Source organism: Oncorhynchus masou, chromosome 24 (genome assembly GCF_036934945.1).
Source record: "Oncorhynchus masou masou isolate Uvic2021 chromosome 24, UVic_Omas_1.1, whole genome shotgun sequence".
NCBI classification, from domain to species: domain Eukaryota; kingdom Metazoa; phylum Chordata; class Actinopteri; order Salmoniformes; family Salmonidae; genus Oncorhynchus; species Oncorhynchus masou.
The window spans coordinates 20,926,641-20,953,325 of record NC_088235.1 but is presented as its reverse complement, the minus strand read 5'-3'; the positions used below and the strand labels follow the sequence as shown (position 1 = coordinate 20,953,325).

Below are 26,685 nucleotides of genomic sequence, written 5' to 3'. Positions count from 1 at the left end.
TTTGTCCTTGCTCTTCTACATCTTCCATACATCTCTTCCCTCACTTTATGGTACTGGCTGTGACCAGACAGAGAAACCGTCATTGATATAGAACGGTATGGATATAAACCGGTCTCTCACTACAGATAGTTAGCAAAAGAGTAGGAAGGAGGACCCTCACACACATTTTACCTCAGAGGCATTCATGACAATTGTGTCTTGCTTTGGGGTGATAGGGATGACTTTGTACAGATATTTGTATAATTTATTTTCAATGTATTGATTTAGAATGCGAGAGCCTTCTTTTGACAATGCTTTTGTAGATACCATCAATGATCTAGAGTTAAAACAACTATTTCAAAGGTCACTCGAGGAATTAAAAGTAATATTTTATATTCAGCATAATTGTTATTTAACAATGTTTAAGTATATATTAAAGTATTGCAATATGCAGACAATTAGTAATGCCAGAGGGATAAATTATTTTACTTCGAGTATATTTCACCAATATTGACAATCTAAATCTGTCTTTTCTTAGTGTATTCTCATTAATTGCCTGAATGACTGACTTAAAGTAACTGCCCAGTGTAAATCTAACTTTTATAAATTCATATACTATTAACTCATACCCAAATAATGTTGTTGACCTATCCACCCACATTGTTGACCTATCCACCCACGTTGTTGACCTATCCACCCACGTTGTTGACCTATCCACCCACGTTGTTGACCTATCCACCCACGTTGTTGACCTATCCACCCACGTTGTTGACCTATCCACCCACGTTGTTGACCTATCCACCCACGTTGTTGACCTATCCACCCACGTTGTTGACTCGTATTTGTGGCCAAAACATACATTGGAAAATGTGTATTTATTTTTTAAACACCTCAAACTTGTGTCTCAGACAGTAAAAAAAAAGCTTGTTATTTCCTCAGAGGATGAGCTGGTAAATCAGCGGTCTACTCATGAATATTTTTTTTGGACCGGTATATCCCCACACCATTCTAACACAGAAAAGATGTTTTTCTACATACTTAATTACCAATCTTTTGGAAGGAGAATTATTTAAATCATATTGTAGTTAATTATAGGTCATATTTAATAGAAATCTGGAAACACTGGACTTTAAATCCTCTCCATACAGTATTCATGAAATTAGGTTATGGTAAAGTTACGAAGCCAGCTAGCTAGCCTACTGATTACTACACTCGCTAAGTCTAGGGGTCCTAGGCCTAACTATATGGTCTGTAACCTGATTTAATGTGTTCATTTAAGACTTAGCTGGTTTCGTAACACTAGTCAGAGTTTGTGGACCATGTTGTATATGACATCAACCTGACCTGGGGTCCAGGGCCAGCTCCATCTTGACTTCTTGGTTGTTCAGCCAAGGCAGATTGTTACAAAAAGGCCTGTCCAAAACTAAGGACACTAAACACTGGCCGGCCAAGAAGCTCCTGTCCACTTTTCTCTCACTAATTGTTGATCCCTGATTGCTCGCACTTGTGTGCTTATCAAGGCTTGGCACAGCACCTGGCCGAGTTGCTGCTGCCACATGGTGATAGGGAGTGGAAATGGTAGTGTGCTGTAACAATAAACTAGCTCCCATATCATAACATTAGATCACTAACTCGCCCCCATATCATAACATTAGGTCACTAACTAGCCCCCATATCATAACATTAGGTCACTGACTAGCCCCCATATCATAACATTAGGTCACTAACTAGCCCCCATATCATAACATTAGGTCACTAACTAGCCCCCATATCATAACAGTAGGTCACTAACTAGCCCCCATATCATAACATTAGGTCACTAACTAGCCCCCATATCATAACATTAGGTCACTAACTAGCCCCCATATCATAACATTAGGTCACTAACTAGCTCCCATATCATAACATTAGGTCACTAACTAGCCCCCATATCATAACATTAGGTCACTAACTAGCCCCCATATCATAACATTAGGTCACTAACTAGCCCCCATATCATAACATTAGGTCACTAACTAGCCCCCATATCATAACATTAGGTCACTAACTAGCTCCCATATCATAACATTAGGTCACTAACTAGCCCCCATATCATAACATTAGTTCACTAACTAGCCCCCATATCATACCAGTAGGTCACTAACTAGCCCCCATATCATAACATTAGGTCACTAACTAGCCCCCATATCATAACATTAGGTCACTAACTAGCCCCCATATCATAACAGTAGGTCACTAACTAGCCCCCATATCATAACAATAGGTCACTAACTAGCCCCCATATCATAACAGTAGGTCACTAACTAGCCCCCCTATCATAACAGTAGGTCACTAACTAGCCCCCATATCATAACATTAGGTCACTAACTAGCCCCCATATCATAACATTAGGTCACTGACTAGCCCCCATATCATAACATTAGGTCACTGACTAGCCCCCATATCATAACATTAGGTCACTGACTAGCCCCCATATCATAACAGTAGGTCACTGACTAGCCCCCATATCATAACAGTAGGTCACTGACTAGCCCCCATATCATAACAGTAGGTCACTGACTAGCCCCCATATCATAACAGTAGGTCACTGACTAGCCCCCATATCATAACATTAGGTCACTGACTAGCCCCCATATCATAACATTAGGTCACTGACTAGCCCCCATATCATAACAGTAGGTCACTGACTAGCCCCCATATCATAACAGTAGGTCACTGACTAGCCCCCATATCATAACAGTAGGTCACTGACTAGCCCCCATATCATAACATTAGGTCACTGACTAGCCCCCATATCATAACATTAGGTCACTGACTAGCCCCCATATCATAACATTAGGTCACTGACTAGCCCCCATATCATAACATTAGGTCACTGACTAGCCCCCATATCATAACAGTAGGTCACTGACTAGCCCCCATATCATAACAGTAGGTCACTGACTAGCCCCCATATCATAACATTAGGTCATTGACTAGCCCCCATATCATAACATTAGGTCACTTCAGATGATTTGACACTTCAGTTGTATGACTCCTATCTAAAAGCCATTTACCACGTGTTTGGGAACGTTCAAATGAACTTTCGAGTGCATCAAGAGGGATTGTTGTGCGATATCGTTGATGATTGTGAACGCTATCACTTTTTAGATTGTTGCCAGGGCAAGTCAATAATGATTTCTACAAGTCACATTTGCTGTATTTCCATGTAACAACTTATCAAGCTGTTGTGTGACTTTCTTTTGTCTGAGCTGTTGAAAGATCTCGCTATGGATTAGTAATGAAAGCAAATATGACCTGAGTAATGTAAATATTTAGATGCGTCATATATTCAAGAAAGAGCTTGACCAACATTCAAACTACAAATTGGATCCAGTAAGTAGTATACACCCTTTAGTGAGCCTGAAGTTTGATATGATCTGTGCTCTTGTAGCTGCTCCCTTTCAGTGACAGATATCTTCTTCAAAAGGTGCATAGTCTACTATAATTAGAGTGGTTGTGTTTAGGAAGCCACGAATGGACACACGCATTTTGTCAGTCACTATTTTCCTCTTTCAACATGACAATTTGAAAAAAATCACACCAGGCTATTGGTTTAAATTAACAGTGGGCTGCTTGATTCTATGTGGTTGTTTATAGGCTATAGTTTTGACCTGATATAATTTGGTCATGAAAATCTCATCTTATTCTATGGAGTGCATGTAAAGTTGCCAAACGTCTCCTGTTGCCTGTAGTTGCTTTATCTGCTAGAATGTGCCACAACATTTACAGGAGGCTTAAATGTCCCTCTCCATCCATTTCTAGACATGCAGGGAAAGAGTAACGTTGTTGGAGTTGGATGGTGTTGGCCCTTGCACTAATGTTGTTAACAAACACAGAATAGCCTGTTAGAAACCCTCCCTATTCACTTAACTGGGGCGGAAGGGTAGCCTAGTGGTTAGAGTGTTGGCAACCAGAAGGTTGCAAGTTTAAACCCCTGCGCTGACAAGGTACAAATCTGTCGTTCTGCCCCTGAACAGGCAGTTAACCAACCGTTCCTAGGCCGTCATTGAAAATAAGAATTTGTTCTTAACTGACTTGCCTAGTTAAATAAAGGTGTAAAAATGTTGTAGGGCCATGTGAAAAATGCAGAAAATGTATGTCACTTTTCCTCCTCAAAATTCATTTTCAAGCTAAACCTTGACATTTCCATTTGTCATTTGAGAAAACATTAGTTATACATATTAGAAGAACATAATGTTTGAATTGTTGTCAACATTCTGTAATATTTCAGAGAACCTGTGCTCCCACCCTAAACAGAATTGAAAAATAGAATTTTGAAAGAGTATGTGGTATATCAGGTAATGTTGAAATTGTAAAGTTTGTGTAATCCAATTTACATTTTCTGTTTTAATTTATTTTAACTGGTCTATATTTCATCAATTTTATTTCTATATTTCAATTACTTTTTTTACTCAATACAGTGTTTATTAATGCTGAACTTATTTTTTAAATATGGAACACCTTTGTTAGAAATTGTGAAACTGTAGTAAGCATATTGATGTAATGTTCTGTCTTTTTCTTTGTTTACAAAACATCTTGCATAAGAAACAAAGTCCAATCTATTGTATCTGCCCTTGAATAGCTGTGTCATTTAAATAGTGCTGCTAGAGAGACATTCTAAATGTAACATCTTACAATAAACACTTTTTAGACTTTTTCCCATACGTGATGAGTTATTTAGTACTACGTTTTCCCTCCATGCTGTATCACTTAGTAGGACTGAGTAGTACACTAGCATTAATATAATGTATATTGTATCACTTAGTAGGACTGAGTAGTACACTAGCATTAATATAATGTATATTGTATCACTTAGTAGGACCGAGTAGTACACTAGCATTAATATAATGTATATTGTATCACTTAGTAGGACCGAGTAGTACACTAGCATTAATATAATGTATATTGTATCACTTAGGACTGAGTAGTACACTAGCATTAATATAATGTATATTGTATCACTTAGTAGGACCGAGTAGTACACTAGCATTAATATAATGTATGTTGTATCACTTAGTAGGACCGAGTAGTACACTAGCATTAATATAATGTATATTGTATCACTTAGGACTGAGTAGTACACTAGCATTAATATAATGTATATTGTATCACTTAGGACCGAGTAGTACACTAGCATTAATATAATGTATATTGTATCACTTAGGACTGAGTAGTACCCTACTGTATGTGTGACATGCTAGTGGACTAATCAGTACCAGAAGTACTGTAAAGTAGGCATATTCTACACTTACTAAATCTGTCTCACTGTCTATGTATCTGTTTTGTGTGTTTATTTTTTTGTCTATTTTATTTTCATGGATTTGAGCTGTGATCATTCAGGGCGTGACGTGCTGTGATCATTTGGGCCGTGACATGTGCTGTGAATGCTGCGAGCATGAGTTTGAATCTGACCCAGTGCTCTAGCACTATATCTCCTCCTATCTACTTTTCTCTCTTCAATCCAATGAACACAAAAACTGTGAAAGGAGTCTGCCCGAGCCACTAAGCGACCACTTAGGGCCCCAGGCCTGCTAGGGCGCCCCTGACCAATTTTCAATTTTTATATATATATTTGTTTAGGAGCTCCGTCATGGTCTCAACTTACTGTTGATAGTTAGAAATAGTAGAATACACAAGGTGCAATTTAGAAATTTGGTTGTGCATCAGCAGTTTCTCATTATGTAACCTACCCTTCTCCACTTTATCAGCGAACTGTTGTCTAAAGAGCATGCGCCTGTGTCAAAAGAGGATGAGCACATCGGCGTTGTTTATGATGGGAGCCAAAGATGCACAGTGTGCAGCAGTGGAGGCTGCTGAGGGGAGGACGGCTCATAATAATGGCTGGAACGCAGCAAATGGAATGGCATCAAGCGCATAGAAACCATGTGTTTGATACCATTTCACCTATTCAGCTCAAGCCATTACCAAGATCCCGTCCTCCCCAATAAAGATGTCACCAACCTCAGAGTGAAACTCTGGAAAAAATGAAAATGGTTCATAGATCCGTGGTTATGTAAGTAACCTCCGATATCCGCTAAATGCGGTTGTGACAAACAGCTGTTTTCTTCCAACAAATGTGTCTAACTTTTGAAAGGTTGGAGTTATAAGCTATTATGACCCTGTTCATGAAAGTCAAGACTCTCGGGACTCGTTAGAACAGAGTGTACAGGACCAGGCATCAAATCAGACTGGGGGGAAATTAATATCATCATTGAAAGCAATAATGGTGTTCTTTCCTACACAGAAGATAATGCACAGTTATTGGATGCTAATCTTTTGAAATTCCCAATACCTTTCTGATGCATTTCAGTCACTTCAAACCATACTGTCTTCAGATTGACAAACTGTCAAAAGTACTGTCAGACTGATTTGTAATAGACTGTCATAGCCCAACATTGGCTGTTGATTACATCAATTATTTTTTTCAAAATGTGGTCACGGGTGGATAAACGTTTGCAAACCCCTGGCCTAATGTCTTGCACTCCTAAACAACACAATGTTTAGAACATTTGGCAAAGGGTCAGGTAGACACAACTTTGTAGAAGTAACAGATTTTAGTAACAGAACCGAAAAATGTATTGAGATTGGATGTTTTGTATATGAGTGTCTATTTCATCTTGCTCCATCTATGCCTGCAACTAGACATCCTCTCATCACCATATATGGTGGTGAGTGGAAGTACCAACCGGAAGCTTCTGGTTTTCACCCCATGTGACCCATCTGGGTTTCCCCTTTCATCGGTGTTGTAGCCTGATACATTCTACTAGATGGCACTAATGAGCAGGAATTAACCCTGGAGTATATTTGAGCCCTGTTGGTATCTTGTGAGTGTCTGAACTAGATATCAAATCCTTGCCTCCTCCTTCCTTGTTTCTTCCATTCCTTGCCTCTCTTTTTGCTTTTTTGCTTTCCTTGCCTTTCTTTTTTTTGATGTTTCATTCCATTCAGGAGCCTGGGCTTTTGCTGTAGATGGTGGAGTTCTCATCTCTGGACTGAACGATCGTAAGATTGCATTCCACTACATTGGTGAACAGGGTGGGATCCTTTGGATACATCCTTTGGATACCTCTATGGGGCACGTGAATGCTCCTAGAGAGGCATCAGAGCAAGATGTATAATACTGTACATCACAAGATTTATGTTACTAAACGTCCTCAAATTTGTATGATATTGTAAGACTGCTATTCCATTGGTAACATTATGTAACATATCATACTAAATGGAGGGATACAAAGAAACATCCCAAATTATACAAATTGCCCTGAGGTCAGGTTGGACAAGGAGGAAGGGAGGTATAGTATTACTAGGAAACATCAAGAGACTTGTTGTTGTTACTCAGATGGCCATCTGCTCACCTATTACCACGAAAACAACACCCCCTGCGATTACCATTTCCCCCTGAAAATGCTTATTGTCTGGCCCGTTTGCCCAGTAACTCGATCACTAGCCCCTTGTAAACTGATAACATGTTAGCAAATTGCCCTCCTCTGTGTCTGCACTAACATGTGTTCTAGATGGCCAGGGAGCATGCTCACTGGTCCTGAGAGGGCAGAAAGAAGAGTAGGGAAATCTGGGACTTCTCCTGAGGCAATTTAAGGGGCGGCAGGTAACCTAGTGGTGAGACTAGTAATCAAAAGTTTGCAAGATCGAATCCCCGAGCTGACAAGGTAAAACTATGTAATTCTGCCATTGAACAAGGCAGTTAACCCACTGTTCCTAGGCCGTCATTGAAAATAAGAATTTGTTCTTAACCAACTTGCCTAGTTAAATAAAGGTAAAAAATATATATATATGAGATGGAGCCTGTATGTTACACTCCTGCAACTGATAACTCTGCAGATGATAACTCTGCAGAGGCAGACGGGAAGGACGGTGGGTCTCAGTGGTCTTCACTGTATGAACAATTCACCTCAGGACATGTGAGAAAGAAGGTACAGACAGTGGGGTTGGAGGCCACCTAAGAATAATTTTATTCTAATGAAAAAATCTGATTTAGAGTTCCACCTACTGCACTACATCTGGAAATTTGAAATAACTTGACTCAATAATATTGAAGACAATATCATCTCTGTCACTCCTTCTACTGAACATTGCCCTACAGTATATTGCATGACCCTGGGTCTGACTGTGGAAGCTAGGTTGAGTGTTAATACACACAGCTTGTCTTTTCTGTCCCCTGTACAAAGCAGGTGTTGTTTTAATGCAATGCTCCCAGACTTGTTAGTTTGGTGAGGGCAGGGCAGGCCTGCTAATGACTGCCCAGGGGGTACCTGACTGTGCCCATACACACACTCGAGTAAGGCGTTGTGAGACTGACAGCTGAACCCAATGAAGGCCGCTCACAGTGGTAGCCGTGAAGACAACACCAGTTGGTATTTTTTTTACCCCTTTTCCTCAAATTGGTAGTTACAGTCTTGTCCCATCGCTGCAACTACTGTACGGACTCGGAAGAGGTGAAGGTCGAGAGTCATGTGTCTTCCAAAACACGATCCTGCCAAGATGTATTGCTTCTTGACACACTGCTCGCTTGTCTACTCAATTGGAAATTACATTTAAATGTCAATTGTGCTATAATACGAATCTTCTGCGGTCCCAATTGAATCTAAGCCAATGGCTTGATGACAAAAAGGTTTGTGTTTTGTTCTTTCATTATGATGTCCCAATAAATCAGCTCTATTTATTTATTTAAGCTTCAGTTTAGGATTCTTATTATTAGTATTCTTATTTTGTAACCTACACACCTATAACAGACACTATTTGATATAAAGGGCCTTTAAAGAGCGCAGACGGCCATCCAGTTCAATAATGCTGCAAAAAGAAATGAAGCTAGTTGTGCTAGACATTCTATATATAACAGAGAAGGCTGGTGGGAGGAGCTGTAGGAGGACGGGCTCATTGTAATGGCTGGAATGGAATAGATTGAACGGTGTCAAACACCACGTTTGACTCTGTTCCATTTCTTCTATTCCAGCCATTACGATGAGCCCGTCCTTCTATAGCTCCTTCCACCAGATTTTAAAATGTGTTCATGCTTTTCTCCTTTGAGAAAACAACAGCTGTTTCTAAGGGTGTGTGGCTGATTTCAAAACTTTCCCACGATAGGATACACCTGAGCATCCCCTGCTGGAGAAGGCAATCAAGGAGAGGAGGAAACTCCTTTTCACCTATTACCAAAATTGACACTCCTACATATGGTGACCAAATATATTTCCGTGTGATGGAGAAGAGGACAGAGGAATCGAGGAGAGGAGGTACTTTTGCCAATTGAGAAAAGACCTACGTGTTTTACTTTCCCAAAGTCTGCATTCTTCCATCTCTACTCCAGAGGTGCAACCTTTAGAAAATTACCAAACATTCTCCAATTTATTAACCCTACAAACGTTGTTTCAAGCACCTATTTATTGGATTTTTTTTATTGGTACACTGGGTGTGTTGTGAAATTAACATCAGTCCATAAAAGGCGTCCATATCTCATGCACCAGATATCCTTGAAGTGATCTGTTTGTGGTGCAAATAGCAGAAGTGATTCTTGTCCACACTCCACAGTGTGGAATGAATCCAGTGTAAGGTACTTAAGTAAAAAATATTTAGAATACTTCTTAAGTAGTTTTTGGGTTATCTGTACTTGTCAGGACCCGGTTTCGAACCTGGGTCTCCGGAGTGAGAAACAGTCACTTAACCAACTGAGCCACGAATAGTCAGCAGAACCCAGAAGATGAGGCAGACACAGCAGTACTTAAGACGGTGTATTTAATAAAGAAAAAATCCTAAAATACAAAAAATGGCAAATCCAAAAGGTGGTAGGTAAAACACAAAAAAAGACCTCAAAAGAAACTCACCAAAAATAAACAAAAACAAATAACCACAAGAACGTCACCCGGAATCGACAAGAGCACACAGAACACTAGGGCAGGGTGCTAACATACAAACACAGAGCACAGAACAGAGGGAAACTAAGGGTTTAAATACACTCAGGGGAAACGAGACACAGGTGCAAATAATAATGGGGAACAAGGGAAAAACATAAGGACAAAAAGCACAATGGGGGCATCTACTGACCAACAACCGGAACAACCCTGGCCAAATCCTGACAGTACTTTACTATTTATATTTTTGACAACTTTTACTTCACTATATTCCTAAATAAAATAATGTACTTTTTACTCCATACATTTTCCCTGACACCCAAAAGTACTTGTTACATATTGAATGCTTAACAGGGCAGGAAAATGGTACAATTCACACACTTGTCAAGAGAACATCCCTGGTCATCCGTATTGTCTCTGATCTGGCGGATTCACTAAACCCAAATGCTTCATTTATAAATTATGTCAAGTGTTGGAGTGTGCCTGACTTTTCTGTAAAAAAAAATAATTGTGCTGTCTGCTTTGCCTAATATAAGGAATTTGACATTTTTTACTTTCAATACTTATGTATATTTTTGAAATTACATTTACTTTTAATACTTAAGTATATTTAAAATCAAATACTTTTAGACTTTTACTCAAATAGTATTTTACTGGGTGACCTTCACTTTTTCAAGAGTAATTTTCTATTAAAAGATATCTTTAATTTTACTCAAGTATGGCAGTCGGGTACTTTTTCCACCACTGGTAATTAGTCTGTTGTGTTGGAGATTTTAGAACACTATTAACACATAATTCATAACCGTTTGAAAAACCCTCCCTGGCGTAGGATAATGAACAATGTGTTTTTCATCAAAATTATTTATTTTGTCACTGGAGCAAAGGACATTGTTGTTTACATTCAGAACACTGGGGCTGAACATGCTGCGGAGTGAGGCATGTGTTGGTGCTCTCAGATAGTCATTTGCTCTGGAAGTTTATGGGTTGCAGAGGCTGTTGTGTCCTCCTGGCTCTTATCCGCGCCCTGTGTGCAGCCTTTATCTTTTGATGGTGTGTTGTCTTTCACACCATTGGGAGTGTTGGAGTAGGTTGCATCTACACTCTCGTAGGGCTCTGATGTCCACTGGAAAAACATTGAAAATAATGTATTAATACAATCTGAAATATTATACCAGCTAAAAAGCACATTTTTGTAGAGGTTGTCCTCAACTGTTGACATTAAATGCCTACATAGAGAACATGATTAAATGGTAATATAATTTCAAGAATTAAGCTTAATAAATGCTACTAAATATATTCTGGGGCAGGAGCTCTGGCTTCTACCTGTGTGGCTCTGCTGGTGGACCGGCATGAGGGTCCACCCATGGAGGGTCCACCCATGGTGATGTTGACGCTGCTAGACGACTGTGTGTCCATGGAGTTACCACCCTCGGCTGCCGACAGGCCAGAGATGACAAGGCCGCTGGAGAAGCTCCTCTTGCCGAACAGCAGACTAAGGGTGGAGCTGGAGGAGGACCCTGGCTTGAGTGGTGGTGGGCTGCAGCCTGGAGCTGGGAGCTCAGCTGGCCCCCGGCCGTGGAGAGTCGTGGAACCTGGGAGAAGACAGAGGCGATGGAGGTGTTGAAGGACAGCTGGCTGTTGGAGAGGCGCTGCACCAGGCCATTGGCCGAAGCTGACACCTGCTCGCTGTCCAGGATGCGCCCTGACTGGCTGGTGACTGGAGGCCGCTGGCTCTGGGGCTGCACTGAGCGGCTCCGGTACTCTCTCCTCCCTGGATGGATGCACATACAGATAAAATGACCCAGTCTGTCAGAACCTAACATGACAGAACCGTGAACATAGCTGTCAGAACCAACATGGCAGAACCATGAACATAGCTGCGCAAGGCTCTACTTAGACGTGTCATGCTTTCCTAGTAAGGAAACCAATTTAATGTTGTAACTTGGGTGAACTATTCCTTTAAATGTATCATGTGTGCCTCTCCTGTAGAGGACCAAACCTGCAGTGTGCTGCCTATTGGCCTGAGAGGTCCTGGCCTGGTACAGACTCAGGCTCTGGGAGGTGATGGAGTTTGGGTTGTGGCTCAGAGAAGAGGAGCCACCTGCACAGTCCACATCCTCCATGTTCACACCGCTGTTACAGCTGGTCAGGTTATCCTTCCGCACCCTACAACACAAACACCCAGTCGGCCTATGTTACCTTTCTAAACACCTTGACAGCTTTATTAAAATGGAGTTAAAACATGTAACTATAACTGAAGGGCAATGAATCTGGATAAAAAAATCTAAATCTGATCTCAAATGAAAACATGTCCCTATAAGTGGTTTACAGTGCAGGCCACACCTCACACTAAACATAACAAGGCCCATAAGCCTAACAGTAGATGGCAGTTATTCAAATGCGCTGGATGCAGCTGAACATGTCACAGCATTTTAGCCCAATATGGTTTGGGAAGAGTGGTGCTGTCACAGCAGGAAAGGCCCTGATTGGATTCCATCCATAGGGGAGCAGAACACAGGCAGACTGACTGATAAAGAAGACCCTCTGTTCCCCCTTGGTCGGCCTCCAGCAGCCAGAACTCACCGCAGCCACTTGGACAAGAGCCAGGTCTTGATGCCGTCCAGGCTGAGAGGGCCGCCCCAGATGCTCCTCAGCTGCTTGTGGGTGCCCATGTAGGAGGTGGTGAGGGGGGACACGTACATGGGGTAGCCCAGCGGCTGGTCGCACGACGAGTTGATCATGTTTCGGAGGGCCTGCTTGGAGTTCTGGATGCTGCCGCGCTCTGGGTTGGGGTTGCGTAAGAACACCAGCTCCTGCTGCTGGCCGGCCCACAGGCCCCTTACACACTCCTTATTGATCTAGAAGACAGAAGAGAATGAAGAGGGTAGTATTACTGACATCTGAATACACATTACACACCGTCCAACTCCACATTTCTTTACTCTGATTAAATCACCATTTTAATCAACTGGATATGGCAGAACCATTTGGATCAAGTTTCTTTATGTATTAATCAAACCAACAACTCATCCACCCCACACGCAAAACTCGTATCAATATGTAGAGTTGATCAGAGTAACTTCATCTCATGTTCCAGACAGCTTGAACAGACAACAATGTTGAATAATTCCTGTTTGACCTATAGTAACATAGCCCCTTCTGTAGATCTGAGATGACTGGATAGATGCAAGAAATATGCTAATAACTTCCGGATAGATGTAATAACGCCATATTTATCCAATCCTCTCAGATCTACAGAAGTGGCTATGGAGTAGGGGCTTGGAATTCAGCATGTGTTCAGCACAACTGTACAGTTCTAGGATCAGGTTCCCCTTCCCCAATCCTAACCTTAAACATTGGTGGGGGTAAATGCAAGATCAGTGTCTAGGGGCTACATCACCCTACACCAGTCATCTCACACACACCTTGATGACCTTGAAGCTGAGGTGGCGTTTGTAGAGCATGATGATCTTGTACTCGTCCGTGCCGTCGTCCACCATGTGTCTCAGTGTGAGAAGAGTGTCCCGGCTGGACAAAACTGCCTTCCTCCAGGCTGGGTCACTCTCATCTCAGATCACCAGACTGATCTTGTAGTTACTAATGGCCTTGTACAAGATGGCTGGCTCCTCGGTCTCCTCCAGACATGTAAAGTGGTCCTGAGAGCAACCAAGGAACAAGAGCAGTAAATATCACCCTGAGTAAAAGCTTTACAACAGGGATTAACTGAACCACTTTAAAGACAGGATTCAATTAACGGAGCACTGTCGACAAATTATTGACCTTCAAAATGTAATTTATGCTTGAGCCTATATCCGCAGCGTTTACAGCACAGGTGGCGCCTTAATAATGAGAGGACCGGAATAGAATAATGGCTGGAATGGCATAAATGGAACAGTATCAAACAGTTTCCATGTGCTCCATTCATTCCATTACAGACATAAATATAATCAGTCCACCCCTCACTAGCCTCCTGTGGTTTACAGTGAATTGCACCTTCTAAAGGCAATTTTTCCAGATATTTGCGGGAATTGTATTCATAATAAAAGCAGCTCAGGGTAAATTACCTTTCAAAAGTCAAGTGCAGTGCACTTATCCACAATGTGCCTTTGATTGCCACCTGGCTTATATTTGCAGCTCCACTGTACATCAAGGTACACATGCTGTCCAATGAGAAAGCACAGGAAGAGCGCAAGGTTAAATGTACAGTTACCTACATATTCTACTTCAATAAGGGAGAAAGTGAGCAAATAATATTGTCTTCAAGGTGGAATATTGTGAATACCTGATGGAGCTTGAGACTCATCCTCACGCCTGGGACCACCACTTTCTGCAGCAAATCCATGTCTGTGAACACCCACTCATCTTTCGTAGCGATACGGAAGTCTCCTTTGAACAGAGTGTTGAACCCATACAAGAACGACTCCAAACTGAAATTAGAGACACAGAGAAAGGGAGCATTGTCAAGGGTTTTAACACATTACAGCAACAGAGGGGTAGAATTTGGAGACTCACATCACGTATCACTGTGATACAACAGAGAGCCATAGCTGCCCCCTTATGGAATATCAATGAAACTACAGCTCTGTGGATTGATGTTTTATTTCGTTCCTGGAGGGTAATAAAACCCCATATATAACACAACATCCCTGGAGGGTAATAAAACCCCATATATAACCCCATATATGACACAAAATCCCTGGATGGTAATAAAACCCCATATATAACAACATGTCTGGAGGGTGATAAAACCCCATATATAACACAACATGTATGGAGGGTAATAAAACCCCATATGTAACACAACACAACATCCATGGAGGGTAATAAAACCCCATATATAAAACACCACAACATCCCTGGAGGGTAATAAAACCCCATATATAACACAACATGTCTGGAGGGTGATAAAAACCCATATATAACACAACATGTCTGGAGGGTAATAAAACCCCATATATAACACAACATGTATGGAGGGTAATAAAACCCCATATATAACACAACACAACATCCATGGAGGGTAATAAAACCCCATATATAACACAACATGTCTGGAGGGTAATAAACCCCATATATAACACAACATGTCTGGAGGGTAATACAGCCCCATACAACACAACCTGTCTGGAGGGTAATAAAACCTCATATATAACACAACATCCCTGGAGGGTAATAAAACCCCATATATAAAACAACATCCCTGGAGGGTAATAAAACCCCATATATAACACAACACAACATGTCTGGAGGGTGATAAAACCCCATATATAACACAACATGTATGGAGGGTAATAAAACCCCATATGTAACACAACACAACATCCATGGAGGGTAATAAAACCCCATATATAAAACACCACAACATCCCTGGAGGGTAATAAAACCCCATATATAACACAACATGTCTGGAGGGTAATAAAACCCCATATATAACACAACATCCCTGGAGGGTAATAAACCCCATATATAACACAACACAACATGTCTGGAGGGTAATAAAACCCCAAATATAACACAACAGAACATCCCCAGAGGGAAATAAAACCCCATATATAAAACAACACAACATCCCTGGAGGGTAATAAAACCCCATATATAACACAACATGTCTGGAGGGTAATACAGCCCCATATATAAAACAACATCCCTGGAGGGTAATAAAACCCCATATATAACACAACATGTCTGGAGGGTAATAAAACCCCATATATAACACAACATGTCTGGAGGGTGATAAAACCCCATATATAACACAACATGTCTGGAGGGTAATAAAACCCCATATATAACACAACATGTATGGAGGGTAATAAAACCCCATATATAACACAACACAACATCCATGGAGGGTAATAAAACCCCATATATAAAACACCACAACATCCCTGGAGGGTAATAAAACCCCATATATAACACAACATGTCTGGAGGGTAATAAAACCCCATATATAACACAACATGTCTGGAGGGTAATAAAACCCCATATATAACACAAAACATCCCTGGAGGGTAATAAAACCCCATATATAACACAACACAACATGTCTGGAGGGTAATAAAACCCCATATATAACACAACAGAACATCCCCAGAGGGAAATAAAACCCCATATATAAAACAACACAACATCCCTGGAGGGTAATAAAACCCCATATATAACACAACATGTCTGGAGGGTAATACAGCCCCATACAACACAACCTGTCTGGAGGGTAATAAAACCCCATATATAACACAACATCCCTGGAGGGTAATAAAACCCCATATATAAAACAACATCCCTGGAGGGTAATAAAACCCCATATATAACACAAACATGTATGGAGGGTAATAAAACCCCATATATAAAACACCACAACATGTCCTGGAGGGTAATAAAACCCCATATATAACACAACATTTCTGGAGGGTAATAAAACCCCATATATAACACAACATCCCTGGAACATCCAACATGGATGGGTAATAAAACCCCATATATAACACAACACAACATTCCTGGAGGGTAATAAAACCCCATATATAACACAACACAACATCCCTGGAGGGTAATAGAACCCCATATATAACACAACATGTCTGGAGGGTAATAAAACCCCATATATAAAACAACATTTCTGGAGGGTAATAAAACCCCATATATAACATAACATCCCTGGAGGGTAATAAAACCCCCTATATAAAACAACATCCCTGGAGGGTAATAAAACCCCCTATATAACACAACATCCCTGGAGGGTAATAAAACCCCCTATATAAAACAACATCCCTGGAGGGTAATAAAACCCCATATATAACACAACATGTCTGGAGGGTAATAAAACCCCATATATAACACAACCTGTCTGGAGGGTAATAAAACCCCATATATAACACAACACAACATCCCTGGAGGGTAATAAAACCCCATATATAAAACAACATCCCTGGAGGGTAATAAAACCCCATATATAAAACAACATCCCTGGAGGGTAATAAAACCCCATATATAACACAACATGTCTGGAGGGTAATAAAACCCCATATGTAACACAACATGTATGGAGGGTAATAAAACCCCATATGTAACACAACACAACATCCATGGAGGGTAATAAAACCCCATATATAAAACACCACAACATCCCTGGAGGGTAATAAAACCCCATATATAACACAACATGTCTGGAGGGTGATAAAACCCCATATATAACACAACATCCCTGGAGGGTAATAAAACCCCATATATAACACAACATGTATGGAGGGTAATAAAACCCCATATATAACACAACACAACATCCATGGAGGGTAATAAAACCCCATATATAAAACACCACAACATCCCTGGAGGGTAATAAAACCCCATATATAACACAACATGTCTGGAGGGTGATAAAACCCCATATATAACACAACATGTCTGGAGGGTAATAAAACCCCATATATAACACAACATCCCTGGAGGGTAATACAACCCCATACAAACACAACCTGTCTGGAGGGTAATAAAACCTCATATATAACACAACATCCCTGGAGGGTAATAAAACCCCATATATAAAACAACATCCCTGGAGGGTAATAAAACCCCATATATAACACAACATGTCTGGAGGGTAATAAAACCGCATATATAACACAACATTTCTGGAGGGTAATAAAACCCCATATATAACACAACACAACATCCCTGGAGGGTAATAAAACCCCATATATAAAACAACATCCCTGGAGGGTAATAAAACCCCATATATAACACAACATGTCTGGAGGGTAATAAAACCCCATATATAACACAACCTGTCTGGAGGGTAATAAAACCCCATATATAACACAACCTGTCTGGAGGGTGATAAAACCCCATATATAACACAACATCCCTGGAGAGTAATAAACCCCCATATATAACACAACACAACATCCCTGGAGGGTAATAAAACCCCATATATAACACAACATGTCTGGAGGGTAATAAAACCCCATATATAACACAACATGTCTGGAGGGTAATAAAACCCCATATATAACACAACATGTCTGGAGGGTAATAAAACCCCATATATAACACAACATTTCTGGAGGGTAATAAAACCCCATATATAACACAACACAACATCCCTGGAGGGTAATAAAACCCCATATATAAAACAACATCCCTGGAGGGTAATAAAACCCCATATATAACACAACATGTCTGGAGGGTAATAAAACCCCATATATAACACAACCTGTCTGGAGGGTAATAAAACCCCATATATAACACAACCTGTCTGGAGGGTGATAAAACCCCATATATAACACAACATGTCTGGAGGGTAATAAAACCCCATATATAACACAACATGTATGGAGGGTAATAAAACCCCATATATAACACAACACAACATCCATGGAGGGTAATAAAACCCCATATATAAAACACCACAACATCCCTGGAGGGTAATATAACCCCATATATAACACAACATGTCTGGAGGGTGATAAAACCCCATATATAACACAACATGTCTGGAGGGTAATAAAACCCCATATATAAAACAACATCCCTGGAGGGTAATAAAACCCCATATATAAAACAACATCCCTGGAGGGTAATAAAACCCCATATATAAAACACCACAACATCCCTGGAGGGTAATACAACCCCATACAACACAACCAGTCTGGAGGGTAATAAAACCTCATATATAACACAACATCCCTGGAGGGTAATAAAACCCCATATATAAAACAACATCCCTGGAGGGTAATAAAACCCCATATATAACACAACACAACATGTCTGGAGGGTAGTAAAACCCCATATATAAAACAACACAACATCCCTGGAGGGTAATACAACCCCATATATAACACAACATCCCTGGAGAGTAATAAACCCCCATATATAACACAACACAACATCCCTGGAGGGTAATAAAACCCCATATATAACACAACATGTCTGGAGGGTAATAAAACCCCATATATAAAACAACATCCCTGGAGGGTAATAAAACCCCATATATAACACAACATCCCTGGAGGGTAGTAAAACCCCATATATAACACAACATTTCCCTGGAGGGTAATAAAACCCCATATATAACACAACACAACATCCCTGGAGGGTAATAAAACCCCATATATAAAAACATCCCTGGAGGGTAATAAAACCCCATATATAACACAACATGTCCCTGGATGGTAATAAAACCCCATATATAACACAACATCTGGAGGGTAATAAAACCCCATATATAACACAACATCCCTGGAGGGTAATAAAACCCCATATATAACACAACACAACCTCCCTGGAGGGTAATAAAACCCCATATATAACACAACATCCCTGGAGGGTAATAAAACCCCATATATAACACAACATCAACCTGTCTGGAGGGTAATAAAACCCCATATATAACACAACATCCCTGGAGGGTAAAACCCCATAAAACCCCATATATAACACAACACAACATCCCTGGAGGGTAATAAAACCCCATATATAACACAACACAACATCCCTGAAGGGTAATAAACCCCATATATAAAACACCACAACATCCCTGGAGGGTAATAAAAACCCCTATATAACACAACACAACCTGTCTGGAGGGTAATAAAACCCCATATATAACACAACACAACCTGTCTGGAGGGTAATAAAACCCCATATATAACACAACACAACCTGTCTGGAGGGTAATAAAACCCCATTTATAACACAACACAACATCCATGGAGGGTAATAAACCCCATATATAAAACAACATCCCAGGAGGGTAATAAAACCCCATATATAACACAACACAACATGTCTGGAGGGTAGTAAAACCCCATATATAAAACACCACAACATCCCTGGAGGGTAATAAAACCCCATATATAACACAACATCCCTGGAGGGTAATAAAACCCCATATATAACACAACATGTCTGGAGGGTAATAAAACCCCATATAACAGAACACAACATCCCTGGAGGGTAATAAAACCCCATATATAACACAACATGTATGGAGGGTAATAAAACCCCATATATAACACAACATCCCTGGAGGGTAATAAAACCCCATATATAACACAACATCCCTGGAGGGTAATAAAACCCCATATATAACACAACATCCCTGGAGGGTAATAAAACCCCATATATAACACAACATATCTGGAGGGTAGTAAAACCCCATATATAACACAACATCCCTGGAGGGTCATAAAACCCCATATAAACACAACACAACATCCCTGGAGGGTAGTAAAACTCCATATATAACACAACACAACATCCCTGGAGGGTAATAAAACCCCATATATAACACAACACAACATCCCTGGAGGGTAATAAAACCCCATATATAACACAACATCCCTGGAGGGTAATAAAACCCCATATATAACACAACACAACATCCCTGGAGGGTAATAAAACCCCATATATAACACAACATCCCTGGAGGGTAATAAAACCCCATATATAACACAACACAACATCCCTGGAGGGTAATAAAACCCCATATATAACACAACATCCCTGGAGGGTAATAAAATCCCATAACATGAAAGGAATTCATATTTGACAGTTATGGAAGGTTCACCTGTTGGACACGTTGTGAGATGCAGTCCCCAAGGATCTCCTGCCCAGCACAGACAAGGCATAGCACAGAGTGACCAGAGGGGAGTCCTCGTCACAGTCCACAGGCTGGCAAAACACAAGGGTCAAAGGCCATCAGTGTTCACATCCTCTGAAATGACCAGCAGCAAGGAAACCAAAGGTACAACATGGGGTCATCAAGACTGCAGGTCTTGATAGGACCGTGTTTTCTCCCCTGACCACATGACCTTATCAGGAAGCATGAACTAGTTCCTAGAGTTTTCTTGACCATGAAAAATAAGCTAGACTTTGGCAAGGAGTTTTCCTGACAAGGAAAAATGAACTAGACAAGGGCCTGGAGTTTTCCTTACCACATGCATTATTGTACTGTGCATTGCAATCTCACATCTCCACTCACCTCCTCCAGTTTGTTGGCACAGTACTGGATCCACTCCAGATAGATGTTACAGAAGCTGGCCCTGGTGACGCCCTGGAGGCAGTGGACGTAGTCCTCGTCTATCTTAATGCTGAACACGGCCGGGTCTCTCTCTATGTGGTGCCACTTGGTGTAGGACACCAGAGCCTTCGTGATAGAGGGATCCTTGATCCACGTCTGTAGCTTCAGGGACTGGATCAGGTAGTAGATTATGCTCTAGAGGTGAAACAATAGGGAATAAGTATTGATGATGAAATATATATTTTAATTGCCTACTCCTCGCTTGCAAAGGTTTTTAAGCTCAGCAGTTAAGCTCAGACTTAATTGCTTTTGAAATAAAAGCAGTAATGAATTACAAAGATGTTGAAAGTATAAAAATACATTAATATTAAACTGCTTAGATCATAGGTTAAATTCAAATTCAAGTCTTTATTGTTTGTTACATCTCCATAAGACGTCAAAAGGTCTACTACCTTCAGATAGTAGCTGACGAGCAGTTTGCGCAGGTCGTACACCTGCAGCATGGTGGCAGCGTTGTTCTCGCTGATGCTGTAGCCCTCCAGCAGGTACTTGGTGGTGGTGACATGGAGGGAGAGGGAGGCAGGGGAGACAATTGCACCAATACTAGCTAATACTGTATATACAACGCACATTCTTCCCTAGCAAAGGTCATGCATAGTGACTGACAAAGTGATATTTCTTTGATTGATGAAGGTACTCAGGGTTTTGCTGCACCTCCAACATGCACAGAGGGGAGTGGTGAAGACCAAGGTTATTATAGTAAACAAAAAACTGACACTGAAATGAAAAAGAATCATGAAAACACTTTTGTAATCGGAAATAAAATCATTAACAAACCTGTTTGAAAAACTAATATGATGCTGAAAATATTATCTTTGACTCGAAAACTCAAATGAAATAAAACCATCATGAATTATGTCTTTTTCTATAAAAAAAAAAAACTTTGGGCAAAAATCAAATAGGTTTTTCAAGCTTTTTTCTAATGGGGTTTTTAAGCCTCTGAATCTGTAAAGAACTGTGTGATTCTGGACAATGGTTTCCCCAGGTGCTACAGTATATGAAGATTGGCATTTTAAGCTAATCGAATAAGTGGGACAGAAGCAAGTTTAAAGTATTTCACACTGTCTACCTGGAAAAACATTAACTACATTCTAAACTGAATGTTAGACAGATTATCTAAACAAACTGGTTTTAAACTGAAAATGGTTCTGAGAAGACCTGGGTCAAATACTTGATTTAGTCTCGGTACAATGGAGCCCCTGGAATAGCTCCAAAAGTGGAAACCCCAAGCTAAACCCAGAGCACCTCAAACGGGATTTGTTCTGACATTCGTGATATATTGTTTCTAGTGTTTGATTATTATAGTATATGTTTGACATTTGTTATGCACTGTTGGAGCTAGTTGTTTCGGTATGATATGTTGGATAAATGAATAAAGACAGAAACCAATGTCAGGTTCAATAGCCTTGTTAGTGCATTGTACAAATCCGTACAACTGGAGTCCGGGGAACAGTCCGTCTAGTCGATTACCTATCAACTAGACTCTGTAACACTAGTAACACAATTATTTCGCTGCACCCTCATCTGCCAAACTGTGTACGAGACCAATAAACCCTCTGTAACATCTGCCAAACTGTGTATGTGACCAATAAACCCTCTGTAACATCTGCCAAACTGTGTATGTGACCAATAAACCCTCTGTAATATCTGCCAAACTGTGTATGTGACCAATAAACCCTCTGTAACATCTGCCAAACTGTGTATGTGACCAATAAACCCTCTGTAACATCTGCCAAACTGTGTATGTGACCAATAAACCCTCTGTAACATCTGCCAAACTGTGTATGTGACCAATAAACCCTCTGTAACATCTGCCAAACTGTGTATGTGACCAATAAACACTCTGTAACATCTGCCAAACTGTGTATGTGACCAATAAACACTCTGTAACATCTGCCAAACTGTGTATGTGACCAATAAACACTCTGTAACAACATCTGCCAAACTGTGTATGTGACCAATAAACACTCTGTAACAACATCTGCCAAACTGTGTATGTGACCAATAAACCCTCTGTAACATCTGCCAAACTGTGTATGTGACCAATAAACCCTCTGTAATATCTGCCAAACTGTGTATGTGACCAATAAACACTCTGTAACATCTGCCAAACTGTGTATGTGACCAATAAACCCTCTGTAACATCTGCCAAACTGTGTATGTGACCAATAAACCCTCTGTAACATCTGCCAAACAGTGTATGTGACCAATAAACACTCTGTAACATCTGCCAAACTGTGTATGTGACCAATAAACCCTCTGTAACATCTGCCAAACTGTGTATGTGACCAATAAACCCTCTGTAACATCTGCCAAACAGTGTATGTGACCAATAAACACTCTGTAACAACATCTGCCAAACTGTGTATGTGACCAATAAACACTCTGTAACAACATCTGCCAAACTGTGTATGTGACCAATAAACCCTCTGTAACAACATCTGCCAAACTGTGTATGTGACCAATAAACACTCTGTAACAACATCTGCCAAACTGTGTATGTGACCAATAAACCCACTGTAACATCTGCCAAACTGTGTATGTGACCAATAAACACTCTGTAACATCTGCCAAACTGTGTATGTGACCAATAAACACTCTGTAACAACATCTGCCAAACTGTGTATGTGACCAATAAACCATCTGTAACATCTGCCAAACTGTGTATGTGACCAATAAACACTCTGTAACAACATCTGCCAAACTGTGTATGTGACCAATAAACCCTCTGTAACATCTGCCAAACTGTGTATGTGACCAATAAACCCTCTGTAACATCTGCCAAACTGTGTATGTGACCAATAAACCCTCTGTAACAACATCTGCCAAACTGTGTATGTGACCAATAAACACTCTGTAACAACATCTGCCAAACTGTGTATGTGACCAATAAACCCTCTGTAACATCTGCCAAACTGTGTATGTGACCAATAAACACTCTGTAACATCTGCCAAACTGTGTATGTGACCAATAAACACTCTGTAACATCTGCCAAACTGTGTATGTGACCAATAAACACTCTGTAACAACATCTGCCAAACTGTGTATGTGACCATGTGACCAATAAACACTCTGTAACAACATCTGCCAAACTGTGTATGTGACCAATAAACCCTCTGTAACATCTGCCAAACTGTGTATGTGACCAATAAACACTCTGTAACATCTGCCAAACTGTGTATGTGACCAATAAACACTCTGTAACATCTGCCAAACTGTGTATGTGACCAATAAACCCTCTGTAACATCTGCCAAACTGTGTATGTGACCAATAAACACTCTGTAACATCTGCCAAACTGTGTATGTGACCAATAAACACTCTGTAACATCTGCCAAACTGTGTATGTGACCAATAAACACTCTGTAACAACATCTGCCAAACTGTGTATGTGACCAATAAACACTCTGTAACATCTGCCAAACTGTGTATGTGACCAATAAACACTCTGTAACAACATCTGCCAAACTGTGTATGTGACCAATAAACACTCTGTAACAACATCTGCCAAACTGTGTATGTGACCAATAAACACTCTGTAACAACATCTGCCAAACTGTGTATGTGACCAATAAACACTCTGTAACAACATCTGCCAAACTGTGTATGTGACCAATAAACACTCTGTAACAACATCTGCCAAACTGTGTATGTGACCAATAAACACTCTGTAACATCTGCCAAACTGTGTATGTGACCAATAAACACTCTGTAACAACATCTGCCAAACTGTGTATGTGACCAATAAACACTCTGTAACAACATCTGCCAAACTGTGTATGTGACCAATAAATGTTGATTTGGATTTGTTTTACTTTCAATTTGACCCAGGTCTGGGCCTTGGTGTCAGGAGTATGTGTTGAATTTGACCCAGGTCTGGGTCTTGGTGAAAGGAGGGAGTGTGTGTTGAATTTGACCCAGGTCTGGGTCTTGGTGTCAGAGACAGGGACAGGAGGCAGTTTGTGTATAGGACAAAGGAACTCACTGGATGCCTAGCTTCTTGCGGTGACTGAGTGAGAAGCCATCATTGGTGAGCGCACTCAGAATGATGGCTGGGTAAACAACGTATTTCTCAAAACACAGCAAGCCAACGTACAGACGCTCAAACCACATCAACTGAGCATTGTCTGGAAAATGAAATCAACTTTAATCACAAAACGCAAGAGCTGTTCATTATATTTGAAGCATTTGACACATATTTATAGTCCTTCTTGGCATGTGAATATGGATCAATGACTACACTGCATGCCTTGGTTTTGGATTTTAAGAGGGGGAATGAATGAAAACTGATATAAATGGGAAATAACCTAAAAGCAACTTCAGACAAAGATGAAGGCACAGAGAGGAGGTGCCCCAAATAACTGGGCCCACATATGTGTATAGAACTGTAGGCTATTAAATGTAGTGTTTAATCAAATTCTCTATAAAATATGCTAGAGACACAAAAGGCCTACTATAGGAAAGAACACATTGTGTCAGAAAACATTTCAAACATCCAATAAATAAGCCAGGATTGACCTCTGGGCTCATACTGGGAGTACTCATTGCTCTTTAGTACTGGGTGAGAGATCCAGAGCCAAGGGTGGTGCTTCCGTAACTGAGGTATGAGATAGTGGGTGACAAAGCCCACAGTCCCTGCCAGAGCATACAGTACTATGGTCACAAAGGGCTGTGGAGAGAAAGGGAGAGAGGGAGAAAGAAGGGGTGAGAGAGAGGGGGAATGAGAGAGAGGGGAGAGAGAGAGGGAGGAGGGAGGGGGAGAGAGAGAGAGAGGGTGGAGAGGCAGAAAGAGAGAAAGAGAGAAAGGGTGGAGAGAGGCGGAGAGAGAGAAAAAGAGAGAGAGAAAGTGGGCGAGAAAGAGAGGAAGCGAAAGGGAGAGAGAGGGAGAGATAGAGAAAGAGAGAGAGGTGGAGAGGGAGGGGAGAGGGAGAGAAAGGGGGAGAGAGGAAGCGAGAGGAAAATAGAGGGAGAGATAGAGAGAGGGGGAGACAGGGAGAGAAGAGAGAGGGAGCGAGAAGAGAGAAAATGGAAGAGAAAGAGGGAGAGAGAGAGCGAGAGGGGGAGAGAGGGAGAGGGACCGAAAGGGAGAGAGGGGGGAGAGGGAGAGAAGGAGAGAGAGGGAGCGAGAGAGGGAGAGAGATAGGGGGGAGAAATGGGGAGAGGGAGAGAGATGGAGAGAAAGTGGAAGAGAGAGAGAGGGAGCGCCAGGGTGGTTGACTGAATACCAAACCGATGCCAAAACACTTTATTTACGACACCACAGTAATTATTTCCTGATGAAACAACATTGTTTTATGACGCGAGACATTTATGATACATAGTTTAGGGATGGTGTTTGGCGGTAGGAAACCCACCTTTAGGGACAGGAAGACAGTGCTTGAAGTAATAGCAAAGGTTAAAATGTATGCAATGGAGCAGACCACAAGATCCGAAAGAAGAATCTCCTTCTGCAAAAGCAAAAGCAAATAATCCAATATCACAACAGGATGTAATAGTGTGTTAAAGTCAAACTAAAACGGGGGACAGCGTTTGAGTGGAACAAATCCATTTAGAAGTATAGGAGACAATGCAAGTCTCTTGAATTACCACTGAATTCATGAGCTTCTCGGGAAGAGGGTCCTTGATGTCTTCTGAGTCTTCCCCCTCTTCCTCACTGTCCACAAGAGTGGGCATCAGTTTGGACTTGATCAGAGACCTGTCGTGGTCAAGAAAGGAGAATGT

General features: G+C 40.9%; 1 pseudogene; it reads right to left on the bottom strand.

The window, feature by feature from the left end:
• Positions 1-9,754: 9,754 nt before the first annotated feature.
• The window catches only part of LOC135511352 (pecanex-like protein 2), a 32,205-nt pseudogene continuing 15,274 nt past the window's right edge, over positions 9,755-26,685 (bottom strand).